Below are 15779 nucleotides of genomic sequence, written 5' to 3' on the forward strand. Positions count from 1 at the left end.
TGAATAACTACTTTGGTTCCGTCTTCACTAAGGAAGACATAAATAATTTGCCGGAAATAGCAGGGGACCGCGGGTCAAAGGAGTTGGAGGAATTGAGTGAAATCCAGGTTAGCCGGGAAGTGGTGTTGGGTAAATTGAATGGATTAAAGGCCGATAAATCCCCAGGGCCAGATAGGCTGCATCCCAGAGTACTTAAGGAAATAGCTCCAGAAATAGTGGATGCATTAGTAATAATCTTTCAAAACTCTTTAGATTCTGGAGTAGTTCCTGAAGATTGGCGGGTAGCAAACGTAACCCCACTTTTTAAGAAGGGAGGGAGAGAGAAAATGGGGAATTACAGACCAGTTAGTCTAACATCGGTAGTGGGGAAACTGCTAGAGTCAGTTATTAAAGATGGGATAGCAGCACATTTGGAAAGTGGTGAAATCATTGGACAAAGTCAGCATGGATTTACGAAAGGTAAATCATGTCTGACGAATCTTATAGAATTTTTCGAGGATGTAACTAGTAGCGTGGATAGGGGAGAACCAGTGGATGTGGTGTATCTGGACTTCCAGAAGGCTTTCGACAAGGTCCCACATAAGAGATTAGTATACAAACTTAAAGCACAAGGCATTCGGGGTTCAGTATTGATGTGGATAGAGAACTGGCTGGCAAACAGGAAGCAAAGAGTAGGAGTAAACGGGTCCTTTTCACAATGGCAGGCAGTGACTAGTGGGGTACCCCAAGGCTCAGTACTGGGACCCCAGCTATTTACAATATATATTAATGATCTGGATGAGGGAATTGAAGGCAATATCTCCAAGTTTGCGGATGACACTAAGCTGGGGGGCAGTGTTAGCTGTGAAGAGGATGCTAGGAGACTGCAAGGTGACTTGGATAGGCTGGGTGAGTGGGCAAATGTTTGGCAGATGCAGTATAATGTGGATAAATGTGAGGTTATCCATTTTGGTGGCAAAAACAGGAAAGCAGACTATTATCTAAATGGTGGCCGATTGGGAAAGGGGGAGATGCAGCGAGACCTGGGTGTCATGGTACACCAGTCTTTGAAGGTAGGCATGCAGGTGCAGCAGGCAGTAAAGAAAGCGAATGGTATGTTAGCTTTCATTGCAAAAGGATTTGAGTATAGGAGCAGGGAGGTTCTACTGCAGTTGTACAGGGTCTTGGTGAGACCACACCTGGAGTATTGCGTACAGTTTTGGTCTCCAAATCTGAGGAAGGACATTATTGCCATAGAGGGAGTGCAGAGACGGTTCACCAGACTGATTCATAGAAACATAGAAACATAGAAATTAGGTGCAGGAGTAGGCCATTCGGCCCTTCGAGCCTGCACCGCCATTCAATATGATCATGGCTGATCATCCAACTCAGTATCCCGTACCTGCCTTCTCTCCATACCCCCTGATCCCCTTAGCCACAAGGGCCACATCTAACTCCCTCTTAAATATAGCAATATTTCCTGGGATGTCAGGACTGTCTTATGAGGAAAGACTGGATAGACTTGGTTTATACTCTCTAGAATTTAGAAGATTGAGAGGGGATCTTATAGAAACTTACAAAATTCTTAAGGGGTTGGACAGGCTAGATGCAGGAAGATTGTTCCCGATGTTAGGGAAGTCCAGGACAAGGGGTCACAGCTTAAGGATAAGGGGAAATCCTTTAAAACCGAGATGAGAAGAACTTTTTTCACGCAGAGAGTGGTGAATCTCTGGAACTCTCTGCCACAGAGGGTAGTTGAGGCCAGTTCATTGGCTATATTTAAGAGGGAGTTAGATGTGGCCCTTGTGGCTAAGGGGATCAGGGAGTATGGAGAGAAGGCAGGTACGGGATACTGAGTTGGATGATCAGCCATGATCATATTGAATGGCGGTGCAGGCTCGAAGGGCCGAATGGCCTACTCCTGCACCTAATTTCTATGTTTCTATGTTTCTATCTACCTGGTAAGCTAAATACAGTGGCAGACACCAGGTCACGAAAATTCAATGATAACATCGAATGTAGGTTAGACCCAAAAATCTTTGCTAAAAATATTAAGTGATATGGAACGCCAGATATCGATTTGTTTGCATCAAGACTGAATCACCAGTTACCTATGTATGTGGCTTGGGAACCAGACCCAGAGGCAGCAGCGGTAGATGCCTTCATGCTGGATTGGGGAAATTTCTTCTTCTATGCTTTCCCTCCCTTCTGCCTCATCAGTCGGGTACTTCGGAAAATTCAGAGTGACTCTGCTTCTGGAATTTTGATCGTGCCCGACTGGCCTACCCAACCATCGTTCCCAGTCCTTCACGACATGGTGGTCGAGTCACCTATGGTTTTCCAAAGCAACCCACAGCTGCTGACTCACCCAGTATCCGGCATGAGCCACCCATGCCATGAGCATATCAAACTCCTGGGTTGTAGGTTCTAAACAGACCTTACCGGGGACTGGTATTATCAGAAAGAACAATCACCACCATGTCGGCAGCCCTGCGAACATCCACCAAGTAGCAGTACCTGACCTACATCAAAAAATGGGAAAAATACTGCCAGGACGCAGGGACAACATACAAAACTACTACAATCACCGACGTGCTGGAGTTCCTGGCCCAACTACACCATGATGTAAAGATGAGCTACAGTGCCATAAATGCAGCACGAAGCGCCCTGTCTGCTTATCTAAAACCAGCAGGACAGCAGAGCATAGGATCCCATCCACTGGTGATAAAACCTATGAAGGGCATTTACAATAACAAGCCCCCAAAACCCAGGTATACCCATGTATGGGATATCAGTGTGGTATTATCATATCTCAGAGGATGGCCACCAGGTAGATCCCTCAGTCTTGAGCAGTCTACGTTAAAAACACTCATGCTCATGGCTCTCGTATCCGCTCAAAGGGTCCAGTCACTACACAAACTACGACTGGATAACATGGTGATCACCCCAGACTGCATCACGTTCATTATTTTAGGTCTGGTGAAACAAAGCAGGCCAGGAACGCCCAATTCACCGATGATATTCCGGGCCTATCATCACCAATCTGTGATAAATGCCTGTGTCAAGAAGCTACCATAGCGCACTCTTTTGTTTTTTGTACAAAAATCCAAAAATTCTGGTATGAAATATTTGATATTTTTTCAAAATTAATCAAAATAAAACTGGTACCAAAACCAGAATTGATTATTTTTTGAATATCGGAAGGTAACCCTGAACTAAACGTGTTTCAGAAGAATTTATTTAATTACGGGCTAATAATGGGAAAAAAGCTTATACTTAAATTCTGGAAAAATGCGCCCACACCAACAATAAAAATGTGGATTTCAAATATGTTTGAAACATTACATCTGGAAGAGATGAGATTCTTCTTAGCAGGTAAAGCAGACCAATTCCAAAAGACGTGGTCTATGTTTCTGGACCTATTACAAGTATGAGGTGCAATAGTAATTCAAATAATAAATAAATAGATAAATAAATAAATAAATAAATAAATGGTATCAGGACCTGGTAACGGGAGGTAAAACAACAAAAACAGACTTGGTTGGTAGTCCCCTTTCTGCGGAGTTTAATGTTATAATAGAGCGATTGTTTTTATTTTATTTTTCTTTCTATTCTAGGGTCTACTTTCTCACTTTACTTCCTTCTCTAACTTCTTTTCTAAGGGGCTTTCTTTTCCCAACACTCTTGCACTTCACGACTCTTGCGCACTTTCTTTACTTTCTTTACTTCTATCTTTTTCTTAAAGCTCAAAAAAAAAATGAAGCGGTACAAAAAAATGTATTGAGATATATGTGTTGTGTAGTATTGTAATTTACCGTAATTCTAATTAAAAAAATAAATAAATAAAAAATAAAAAGATATTCCGGGTCTACCCACCAGAACCAAGGTTGTGTGTCGTGAACCATCTTCAGCAATATTTAAACACAACCCACAAACTTAGAGGGAGTGAAAAAGCCTTATGGGTCAGCCACAAAAGACCTCATGGACGGGTAACAAGCCAAACCATTTCACGGTGGCTAAAACAGATGCTGAAAGCTGCCGGAATCGACACTAACATTTTAAAATCCCATTCCACCAGGGCAGCATCGACATCAGCGGCTGAGCGAATGGACGTTCCGATTGACCACATCCTAAATACGGCAGGATGGTCGAGGGAATCGACATTCCGAAACTTTTATAACAAACCGCTGATGAAGCCAGACCTGTTTGCAGATAGAATTTTACAAACTGCAAATCTTTAATTTAAGCCTGGGGGAGCATTTAATTTTTGTTATTGTTAATAAACACCTTTCTGTTTTTGAACAAACAGATTCTCTGGTTAATTATGATACCACTTCCTCCCTCAAGAACTTCGGCAGTGAGTGAAATAAAACTGTTACACGGTTTGAAATCACAGACCTTTGAAGTCTTCACGTAGTCACTCACGTGACTCCAAAGTAAAATAGTAAGATTAAACGAGAACTTACCAGTTCGAAGTTTGATCTGTATTTTATGAGGAGTTACGATGAGGGATTACGTGCCCTCCGCTCCCACCCTCATTATATAGATCAAACTAGTAAACTGATGTCTCCTTAATCTTTGCTATGTTTACTTCATATATTGTGTCTATCTGTGATTCCACACCGCTGCTTGGAAGTATGCCGCGCCTGCGCACTGAGCGGGTTCTTCACGTAATCCCTCATCGTAACTCCTCATAAAATACAGATCAAACTTCGAACTGGTAAGTTCTTGTTTAATCTTACCAATAAACAGCCTACCTTCTGTTGTCTGCTGTATGAGACCCTGCCGGTTGCCGGTGGTCGCGGGTTTAGAGGTTAATTTTTAAACTACTACAACAATTATATAAAGCCTTTAAAACTAATAATATCTAAAGCGACGGAATATTCCAGCGATTTTCCATTAATAATTAACTAGGCTGAACATCCTCGATTGGAACAGCCTAGGGGAAATCGCGTTTTAAACCCGCCCCCCTCTAAACGGCGCCAAAATCACGCACACCCGCAGCGACAGATTTTCAGTGATGCTTCAGGTACGCTTTGCAACATACCTACTTACACTACTCAATGTAAGGCAATTTAAGATTTTTTAATTACCAGCACATACTAGATTAGATTAGATTAGATTAGATTTGTTTATTGTCATTCAGACCTTTCGGTCTGAACGAAATTCTGTTTCCCTGCAGTCATACATATAATTTAAAAAAATGACAAAACACATAGTCAACACAAATTTAACATCCACCACAGTGAGTTCACCAAACACCTCCTCACTGTGGTGTGCATTTGTGTACTGTGTACATTTTCCATCATATGGAAGGAGTTACAGGTCTCGATTTATTAAGCTAGCTTTTATAAAGCAATTTGGTTAAAAGGTTGCCCAGAATAATTTCAGAAACGTAAGTTTTAATTAGAATTTGCAGATCATTTAGAGCAATTAGTGTTATCTTGTCATCAGCTACACAGTGCTGAGGGAATTAGCATAATTGTGCCCAAAGTTGAAAAATAAAATTATTTCAGAAACTTTTGGCAATCCAAGTTTTATCCAGCATTTTGAAGAAAAATCATTGGTAACATGAAAATCTATTCAATCTGATTTTTGAAAAGCACTGCTCAAAATAATCGAGGGAAAAGATTCAACACTGTGTCATCAAAAAAAATATGTTAAAAAGTTAAGGGATAAAAGGGATATCTGTTAAGGGATAATATTAAACTTCAAAACAAGTGGGTTTAAATCAGTTTGTTTTTCTTTGGAGAGGAAATAAAATCATTAAGGATTCTGAACATAAACTAAAGTGACTGAAATGTTCACACTTAAATTGTAAATGGGAACTGTGTAATGGAGTCTACAATTCCACTGTCAGGAGTGGGTTGGTTTCTGAAGCCTTTAATCAATGCTTTGTGCTTCCTTTTTCCCATGCACCATATTTAAGAACTCTTGACTAACTTTAACTGATATTGGGAGATAAGGAAGTTTGATGGGTGTAAGAGCAATCATAGAAACATGGAAAATAGATGCAGTCGGCTGTTCAGCCCTTCAAACCTGCACCGCCATTTAATATGATCACTGTTGATCATGTAAAATACCCCGTTCCAGTACCCTGTTCCTGCTTTTTCACACACACACACACACACGTGCGCGCGCACATACGTGCGCACACACTCGTGCACACACTCGCACACACACGCGCACACACACGCGCACACACATGCGCACACACACACGCACACACACACGTGCGCGCGCACACACATGCGCACACACATGTGCACACATGCGCGCACACACACTCGCACACACACGCGCACACACACGCGCACACACACGCGCGCACACACACACGCACACACACACACGCACACACACACACATACTGGTGCTGTAATTAAGATGGCTAGCATAGTGTACGGTAAGTCCTTTAAAAGAGGGGAGAAGGGTGGAGAAGGAATGGAGACAAGTTTTAAGGAACCAGACAACTTTTAATAAGCCAGAGGTGCACGGTTGTGAAGTTTGGTGGACATTTAACATAACTGGTCGGTTTTCCTTGGTGATGAAAACTCATGCTTACGTTTTTTTTCCCCCAATGAGTCAATGAAAATGACCGGTCAGCAAAGGTGATTAACTAAAACTACCTACGACTACCTCAACTACCCATAACTACATGGCGACCCCACTACAACTGCACCTACGACTACAGGTTTATCGATTTTCTCCATGGCGACCAATTTTTGGTTGCAGAAAATTTGTCAACGTGTTGAAAAATTTGCGGCGACCATACTGAGGCCGCGACTAGTTCCTAGAATGCGGGAACTCCCCGTGACCATGAAGGAGACTCACCAGAGACCACCAACGTACACGTGGTGACCATGTGGCGAGCGCAGTCTCCTGCACTCACTTGAAAAGTCGCCTAAGTGGGACAGGCCCATTATTCTTAAACTGGTCGCCCCCAACGTCAAAAACATTTTTCCTGTATCTAGTCTGCCCAATCCTGCAAGAATGTTATGTTTCTATAAGATCCCGTCTCATCCTAAATTCCAGTTTACCAGTCAATCCATTCAGTTCATTTCAAATGTTTCAAAAGGCACTCCACGTCCAGAGTTATCAAGGAATGTTTCCATCACAGCCATAAAGCAACTCTTGAAAAGTCTACTAATTTTCATGATCTTAAGAAGTTGGGATGTAATGTTAAAATTGCACAAGGCATTGGTGAGGCCAATTCTGGAGTATGGTGTACAATTTTGGTCCCCTAATTATAGGAAGGATGTCAACAAAATAGAGAGAGTACAGAGGAGATTTACTAGAATGTTGCCTGGGTTTCAGCAACTAAGTTAAAGAGAAAGATTGAACAAGTTAGGGCTTTATTCTTTGGAGCGCAGAAGGTTAAGGGGGGATGATAAAGGTTTTTAAAATGATGAGAGGGATTGACAGAGTTGACGTGGGAAAGCTTTTCCCACTGAAAGTAGGGAAGATTCAAACAAGGGGACATGACTTGAGAATTAAGGGACTGAAGTTTAGGGGTAACATGAGGGGAAACTTCTTTACTCAGAGAGTGGTAGCTGTGTGGAATGAGCTTCCAGTGAAGGTGGTGGAGGCAGGTTCGTTTTTATCATTTAAAAATAAATTGAATAGTTATATGGACGGGAAGGGAATGGAGGGTTATGGTCTGAGCGCAGGTATATGGGACTAGGGGAGAATACGTGTTCGGCACGGACTAGAAGGGTCGAGATGGCCTGTTTCCGTGCTGTAATTGTTATATGGTTATATGGTTATATGGTTATCTTCCTTGATTTGTTGATTGTTTCCAACACTATAACTCCATCCTATGTTTAAGCTGAGCTTTCCCCCACAACCAACACACATGGAATTTATCTTTTTTCACAATCACTAACCCTCTACTTTTCCCATCACTTATACACCTACATTCAACAATCATATTCACCCATCATTGGTGTTATTACATGGAGATGGGGAGAGCTTGGCTGTATTTTCTCCAGTCATCATAAAATAATTGTGACTCAGGATGTAATAGGAAGTAGATACATAATGCTGGAATAACTCAGAAGGACAGGCAGCATCTGTGGGTTGAAGGAATTGGTGACGTTCCGGGTCAAGACCCTTCTTCTGACTGAAAGTCACGGGAAGGGGAAACGAGTCATCGATGATGATGTCGACATATAGAACAAATTAATTATAAATATGCAAAAAAAATTAACAATGATAAAGGAAACAGGCTATTGTTAGCTGTTGGCTTGGTGAGAACGATAATTTGGTGCGACTTAGGAGGGGGAGGGATGGAGAGAGAAGGAATGTAGAGAAGTTAATATTCATACTGAACCCTGGGTTGTGAGTTGCCCAAGTAAAATATGAGATGCTGTTCCTTCAATTTGCGTTTGGCCTCACTCTGACAATGGAGGAGGCCTTGTACAGAAAGGCCAGAAATGAATATTTTGGTCCAGTGGAGAGGGTGGCAAACAACACATCAAGGCTAATGTTACACACACACACTAAACCACAGCAATAAATGTTCTTGACTGAGTGAGAATTGTATGTGTCAAGTCAAGAGAGTTTATTGCCATGTGTACCAGATAGGACAATGAAATTCTTGCTTGCTGCAGCTCAACAGAATATTGTAAGCAAAAATACAGAACAGTTCAGTTCAATATACACATAAATAAGCAGATAAAGTGCAATAGGCTGTTACAGTTCAGTCTGTTTGTTGGCACGTTTAGTAGCCTGATGGCTGTGGGGAAGAGCTGTTCCTGAACAGGTCAAAGGTCTATTCCATAGATTTGAACCCAAAAATCTAATCTCACACACCATTGCAATTCACGACGGAGGTAGAGGCATGCCTTTATTCACGGGAGATTAAAAACCATGAAACTCATTCAAGTTCTCTCTCTTAGGTCACTGTAAAATGTCCCTTTGCAAAATTTTGAAGATGAACTTCAACTATTTGTACCCTAGACATCATTGATACCTCAACCAACATCGCAAAATCAAGTCAAAGGTCACATAGGTTGCCAAGTGCTTTGTGATGTTTAGAGGAGATGGGGTGTTTAATTAAAATTCAAACCTTTGCTTTCTTTGATTTTGACTAAGTGATGACTGTGATCTTCTCCTGTTTACCGAAGACTTGCTCATAATGACAGCTTAGGTGCTGAAATTGCTTCTGTATTTATTTATGCCTAGTATATTCTGTTGTGCTGAAGCAAAGCAAGAATTTCATTGTACTATCTGGGACACATGACAACAAACTCCCTTTAATCTTGAATCTTGAAAGGCAGTATCTTTATTTTAGGTTAAGATTTGCTTCTTTTGCATTTGTATTGTTAAGAACGTGCTTCAAATATAAGTTGAAGGGCAAATTAATGTTGTCAGCAACCTCATTTCTTCGTGGTGTGCAGTGTTTACTTCACAGGAGCAGATGTGCTAACATATGGCAAGGAGGCATTAGCATGTCTACTTAGAATTCCAAGTGGCAACGAGGTGGCAATGTAGAGTATGTGGTCTATTTACTGATTAGAGACATTTTTTGTTGTTGCTTCCCACTGTGTGTTTGTTGGGCCTTAGCATCAGGAGGAAATCATGGGAGCAAGTAGACAGCAGATGCATTTCCATTGATGAGGATTGGGAAAAGAATCAAGGAGGTTATGGGGTGAAAGGGGCAATAATAAACTGACAGTCTTTTCACACACTTTGATTTTCTGTCCCTTTGGTCACAGTGAGATGGAAATTGAGTTGGGTATAAAACAAGCTGTTGATTTGTTATCATCAGCTTTTCAACATAACCCAAGAGTAACTTCACTTCCTTATTCTCCCAGACGCCCAACATTTAACCTATAGCGCCTTATTTTGGTTAGAGACATATTGCAAAATGTGTTATGCTTGTGTGTCTTGCTTTCATCCAGCTGCTTAGGCTGAACAAGACGCAATGAAAGTAGAAAGAGAACAAAATTACTCAAACTCATCACTAACAATTTAATTTAGAAAAACCTTAATTTATTTTCAATCGAGAACGTAAAATTTGTACTCATTTCACAATCTAGTTGCATTTTAGTATTCTCTTACTAGAGCCAGGATGTTTAGGTACTAAAAACTCTGAAATAGGCTGGCAAATAGACATAATAAAATTACAAAAATGGCACGATAAAGGGATTTATTGACAAAAAGAGGCATAAAAAGGTACGTATTTCCACCATCAAAATATGGTTAAAAATGATAATATAAAGGTATACTACATGAAATGACCAAAGTTGCCTGGTTGCACATAATTACTAGCAGTTTTTTTCAAATTATTTGGTGTTAAACTATGCTGTCTGTCAGACAGAATATGCTTCAGTTGTGAAGAACTTCTTTCTACCTCAGCTGAGGCCACTGGTGCATACCCGAAACAAGCTACCGACTATATTCATGTTGATATCTTGGGCATAACAATTACCTTTGAGAACTTTAGCTATGTTTTGTATTTCTTCAAGATCTTTGTTACCTAAAATCACTCTCTCACATTTCCCTTGTATGTCTTTACCAACATCGTCAGGAATTTTACAAATATCATCCATTACTTTGTTGAAAACTTGCAAGTTATTCATTAGAGTTGCCATGTTTCTCAAGGTAAGTGATAGCTTGTGGGAAGTTTGCAACATTGGAAGCAATAAACACAAGATCGCAGTGGAGAGACTTTTTCGGCATGATTTCACTGACGATACTGACAGCAGCAGATTCTTCATCTTCAAAACAGTTGATGATTTATTTTATCTTTTCAAAATTTGCAGCATAGAGTACAGCAGAAAGCCATGTACCCCACCTACTCAAAACAGGCTGAGGAGGTAGTGGAATCTCGGTGCCATTTCTTTGAACAACTGCACACATGACGGTGTTTTCACGAAGATTTTCTTGACATTGGGAACTAGGCGATCAACATTTGGAAACAAGCTACGTATGTGCTTGGCAATTCTATGAAATCCTTGAGCTAAGCATCGCAGTGACAGATTTTTATATTGTTCAAGAGATTACTCCCTCTAACCACTAAGTAGACTACATGATTAAGGAGAATGTCATAATATGGATGTGAACTCTCTATGAGACCTTCAGAGCTTCTTCACAGAAAAATCTTCATAACACAGTCTTTTGATTAATAGTCTCTTTATTTTCTAAGAAACACAATAAGATATACATCCAACTTTCTTCTGATTCATACACTTTAATCTTTTTCAAACTCCAGCATATCGCTTTAACCTCCTTGTGTTTCAGTTGCATTTCACATGGTCAAAGGGTAAACCTTCCCCATGTAAGGCAAAAACTAAACAAAAAACTTAGCTCTTGCACAAGAAACCCAGCACCAAACATGCCCTTGACTACGTAATAAATCCCACCCACATAATATCGGGCAGTCTAAAATTTAAAGACAAATGCCATGATTAATGACACACAAAATAAGCCAAATGGCCACTACCAAACGGGCCAATGCAACAATTTGGGGAATAAAACTTTAAGAGCACGAGCAGCTTTTTTCATGTACGGAGCTGCATCAATCATTAACAGAACATTCTCGTGTTTTATAACTTTTGACCAAAGTACAGCAAGTGAAGATGTAAATAACTGAGTAATAGTTGAAGGTACACAAAAAAGCTGGAGAAACTCAGCGGGTGCAGCAGCATCTATGGAGCGAAGGAAATAGACAATGTTTCGGGCCGAAACCCTTCTTAAACATTGAGTAATAGTTGAGATGTTTGACTTCTCCAAGACTTCCGATGTCAACAAATATTCCTTTGATGGTTGACCGGCCTCCAGTGTGCCAATGACCACATTGGCAACCTATTCCCCCACAGCATCAGTTGTCTTGACTATTGAGATCCATATTTTGTTGCATGCAACTTCATCTCTAATTTTCTGCACAACAATGTTGAAGTTACTGTCAACATAATTTTTCCATAATGATGATTCGCTTGGTATAGGTTCCTCTGTGTACTTCTCAAAAAAACCTCAGAGATTTGTTTTCCAATTTCCACAGGGGAATACCAGCATCAATTAATGCCTTGCACAGATCACTCAAACACAGATTTGCAACTGCAGCCAGCAGTAAATGTAGGGAGGGGACAAACTTGGGTCTTTTGCTTGCGTTGTCTACACCCCAGCGGTATCAACATTGAACTCTAATTTTAGATAGCCCTTGTCTTCTCCTTCCACCCCTCCCCTTCCCAGCTCTCCTTCTAGTCCTACTGTCTCCGCCTCTTCCTTTGTTTTTCCCGCCACCCCATATAAGTCTGAAGAAGGGTGTCGACCCAAACATTGCCTATTCCTTCTCTACATAGATACTGCCTCATTCGCTGAGTTTCTCCAGCATTTTTTGTCTACTTTTTATGTTTCCAGCAGTTCTTTCTTAAATAGATCTTGGAGAAGACTGATTCAGCAGACAGCGGCAGGAACGAATGAATGATCAACGATGGAAACCCCAGTTTCACCCTGGTGGCGAAAATTTTCTTGTAATTTATACTATGTTAACACGTTAATAATAACAATAATATTAACATGTTAACATAGCAAATATCATTATAATCTCGGTACAACTAGAGAAAATAACACAACCTTTTCGAAAAATGGCAAAAAAAGGACTGATTTAGGCAATTGTGAAAAAGCATTATCTTGGTGAAATTATCAAAAAAGGCATGAAAATGCACGCCACATGACAAAATCATGGCTCTCTTACATTTGAGCAAAATATTCCTATTTTAATAAAGAGAGAGACAAATATTGAGTGATTATTAAGCATTATATTGCCCAAATTAACTCCTGGGCATTAAAAAAAACCCAATCTGCTGAGTTTAATTTTAGTCTTAATACTTGATCTTAATGATGTCAGGACTGCAGTCTGGGAAGAGGTGAAAGAAGGGCCTGTTTCTGTGATGTTAATATAACTCCATGATTGTAGATGAATGGAGAATCTACTCCAAAGAATGTAGATGATGAAATTAAAATGCCACAAGACATGATGCTATCAGCAAAAACACTGAAAGATTATATTTATTTCATCTATCCTGCATTTGACAATCCTGCAAAATTATTCTCCGCCAACTGTATCTTGATTCCGCACTACGGTACAATGAGAAGGATCAATGTTACATGTATCACATGCTTCTGTGGAATTATTAAATAGTACTTTTCTTTTAATGCTGCCACTGAGGGAACTTGCTTCCCAACTAAATTCCTCGATTCACTCGAGATCTCTGGATTACCACCACATAAATTGGAGTTGACAAAAGGATCTCCAAAGTTAATGAGAAACTTGGAACCCCCAAAGCTATGCAATGGAATGAGGATGATTGTGAAAGAGCTACACAATGATCTGATCGATGCAAGAATCAACATGGAGCCTTCAAAGATGACATTGTTCTCATTCCTTGGATAATGCTCATTTTGACTGAAGGCAAAGGCATTCCCCAATCGGTCCCACTTAGTCTAGGACTTAACAAAAACTCTCATCTTGTCCTCTTCCAGTTTGCGTTGTATTAATATTAGTACAAAAATGATACCAGATAGTGCTATGATTTATCGCCAACTTACTGTTCTCCTGTGCTACAAGCGCACCAAATTTTGTTCCAATAGATGGAATATGACCAAAGTTATGAAGGTTTAAAAATTGTAAGATCAGTAGATTGGTGTTCTCTCCTGTCAGTCATGGGATGGTAACGCTCCTTCGGCACCTGCTGTCAATTACCGGGGCAAGGATAATGAAGTCCCAGAGGCCGGGCTGAGTCAGTGAGCCGCGCTTAGTCCCAAAGCCGTCCCAAAGCTGATGAGCCAGAAACCTTCCCGAGGCAGTGAGCCCGAATCAGTCCATAAGCCGTTCCAAAGCCAGTGAGCCCAGAGCCGTCCTGAGTCAGTGAGCTTGAAGCCGACCCGTAGCCCGGAGTGTGGGGAGCCCGGAGGCGGTCCGTAGTACGGGGAGCCCAGAGTGCGGGGAGCCTGGAACCCAGAGTGCGGGGAGCCCGGAGGCAGCCTGGAGTGCAGAGTGGCCTGGAGCCTGGCCGACTGTGAGACCGACTGCTGTAACCTCGAGATCCTGAGGAAGTGAGGGGTGAGAGTGGGGGTTTGAGGGGGGCCTGGGGCGGCACTGGCGGGACACACCACCCCAGCCCACACACCCCCATGCCCCTTCCCTTGCACATCCCCCCAGCAGAATGCCACGGTAGCGTCAGGCCCCGGCAGCACTCCCCCCCCTCCACACTGGCCCCTGCCTGAAGCTGTCCCCTGACTACAGAATTCTCCTGTCGGTCCCCACCTGAAGCCATCCCCAGCAGCAGGACATTCCCCCTATGGCCTCTGACTGTCCCTGCCTGAAGCAGTGCCCCTCTCCCGGCTGCAGGACGCTCTCCACCCTGCACCAGCCCTCGACAGATCCCGCCTGAAGTTGTCCCCATCCCCTGGCCCCCACTAGAAGCCATCCCATTTCCAGCAACAGGATGCTCTCCACCTGAATCCTGTGGGGACTGGTGGTGAGCATCCTGCAACTGGGGATGGTTAGGGGATGCTGTTAGGGGCTATGAGTGAGTGGTGGAATATTGTGTTGGGGAATGGGTTGTGTTGGAGGAACTGGTGAGTGGTGGAATATTGCGTTGGGGAATGGGTTGTGTTGGAGGAACTGGTGAGTGGTGGAATATTGCGTTGGGGAATGGGTTGCGTTGGGGGACCAGGCCTCCCGTGTGACTGGGACCCAATGGGTCCTTCTTAGTCTAGTCTCTAAATAAAAACTGAACTGAAAGATAGTGATTTATATTGTGGCAGGAATCATAAACCTTGTCTTCTTCACCAACGGTTTATTTCTGAAAGTAACAGAGGAAATATGTTTGGGAATAGTTGGACATTACGTGCTCTTAAGCAATTTGAAATAGTTATCAGTTAAACAAGCAATGCTATAAGAAACATTTCATAATCGATCACCAATAACCATTGTCAGTAATAATTTTTGATCAAGTCTTTTAGGCTTTGGTTTCATCACACTGAGGAGTTCAATGTCCAGTTATACATTGACCACAATAAGCAATAACTATGTTCACTGCTGAATTGAAACAGTCCTTCATTATGTATGATGGTCATCGTTTTTTTTTAATCATATTGAGATCCAAGATCCCCAAATGAATCTTTACTTTGATCCATGTTTACTTCAGCATCAGCAAGAACAGCAAGCAATATAACTCCAATCATATCCCAACTAAACTTTAATATGCAATAAAGTAGCGCTGGGTCAAATCACACTGCCTGCATTTTGACAAGATGTAAATTATAACCACAGTATAGTATGAAATCAGGATTAAATAAAGGCCTGAGGCACTCTTCTTTCCTGCTAGTTAATTTATAATTTTACTGCCAATTTGTTTTAATGGTATGAGAGTGTAGTTCTTCCTGCTGCTCTTTCAAAACATTAAAAATTCATTGTTAGGGAATGAAGCTTTGTGTTTGCAGGTAAACATACTTACACAGATATATCCCCTGATGCCACATCCAACCAAAAAAATGGATCTTGCTAGCTGCCACGTAGTATTAGAAGCTACTCAGACCTGTTGTGTAATAGAAACATAACCTAAATACGTATATCTTTTGATCCACAACTGAGCAGACAATGGAATTGGAATAATCTGTAGGATATTTGAAAGGTATTCTTAATAAATAAATGTTGCATTAATTGTGATTTGAAAGCAGCTGACCACGATAGTGTGCACAGTTAGTGATACAATGCACCCACCCCATTGAGATTTTTGTGAATTTGTTATTAGATTCATGTTTCAATTGAGTCCCTGGGCAACTTG

Source organism: Leucoraja erinacea, chromosome 4 (genome assembly GCF_028641065.1).
Source record: "Leucoraja erinacea ecotype New England chromosome 4, Leri_hhj_1, whole genome shotgun sequence".
NCBI classification, from domain to species: Eukaryota; Metazoa; Chordata; class Chondrichthyes; order Rajiformes; family Rajidae; genus Leucoraja; species Leucoraja erinaceus.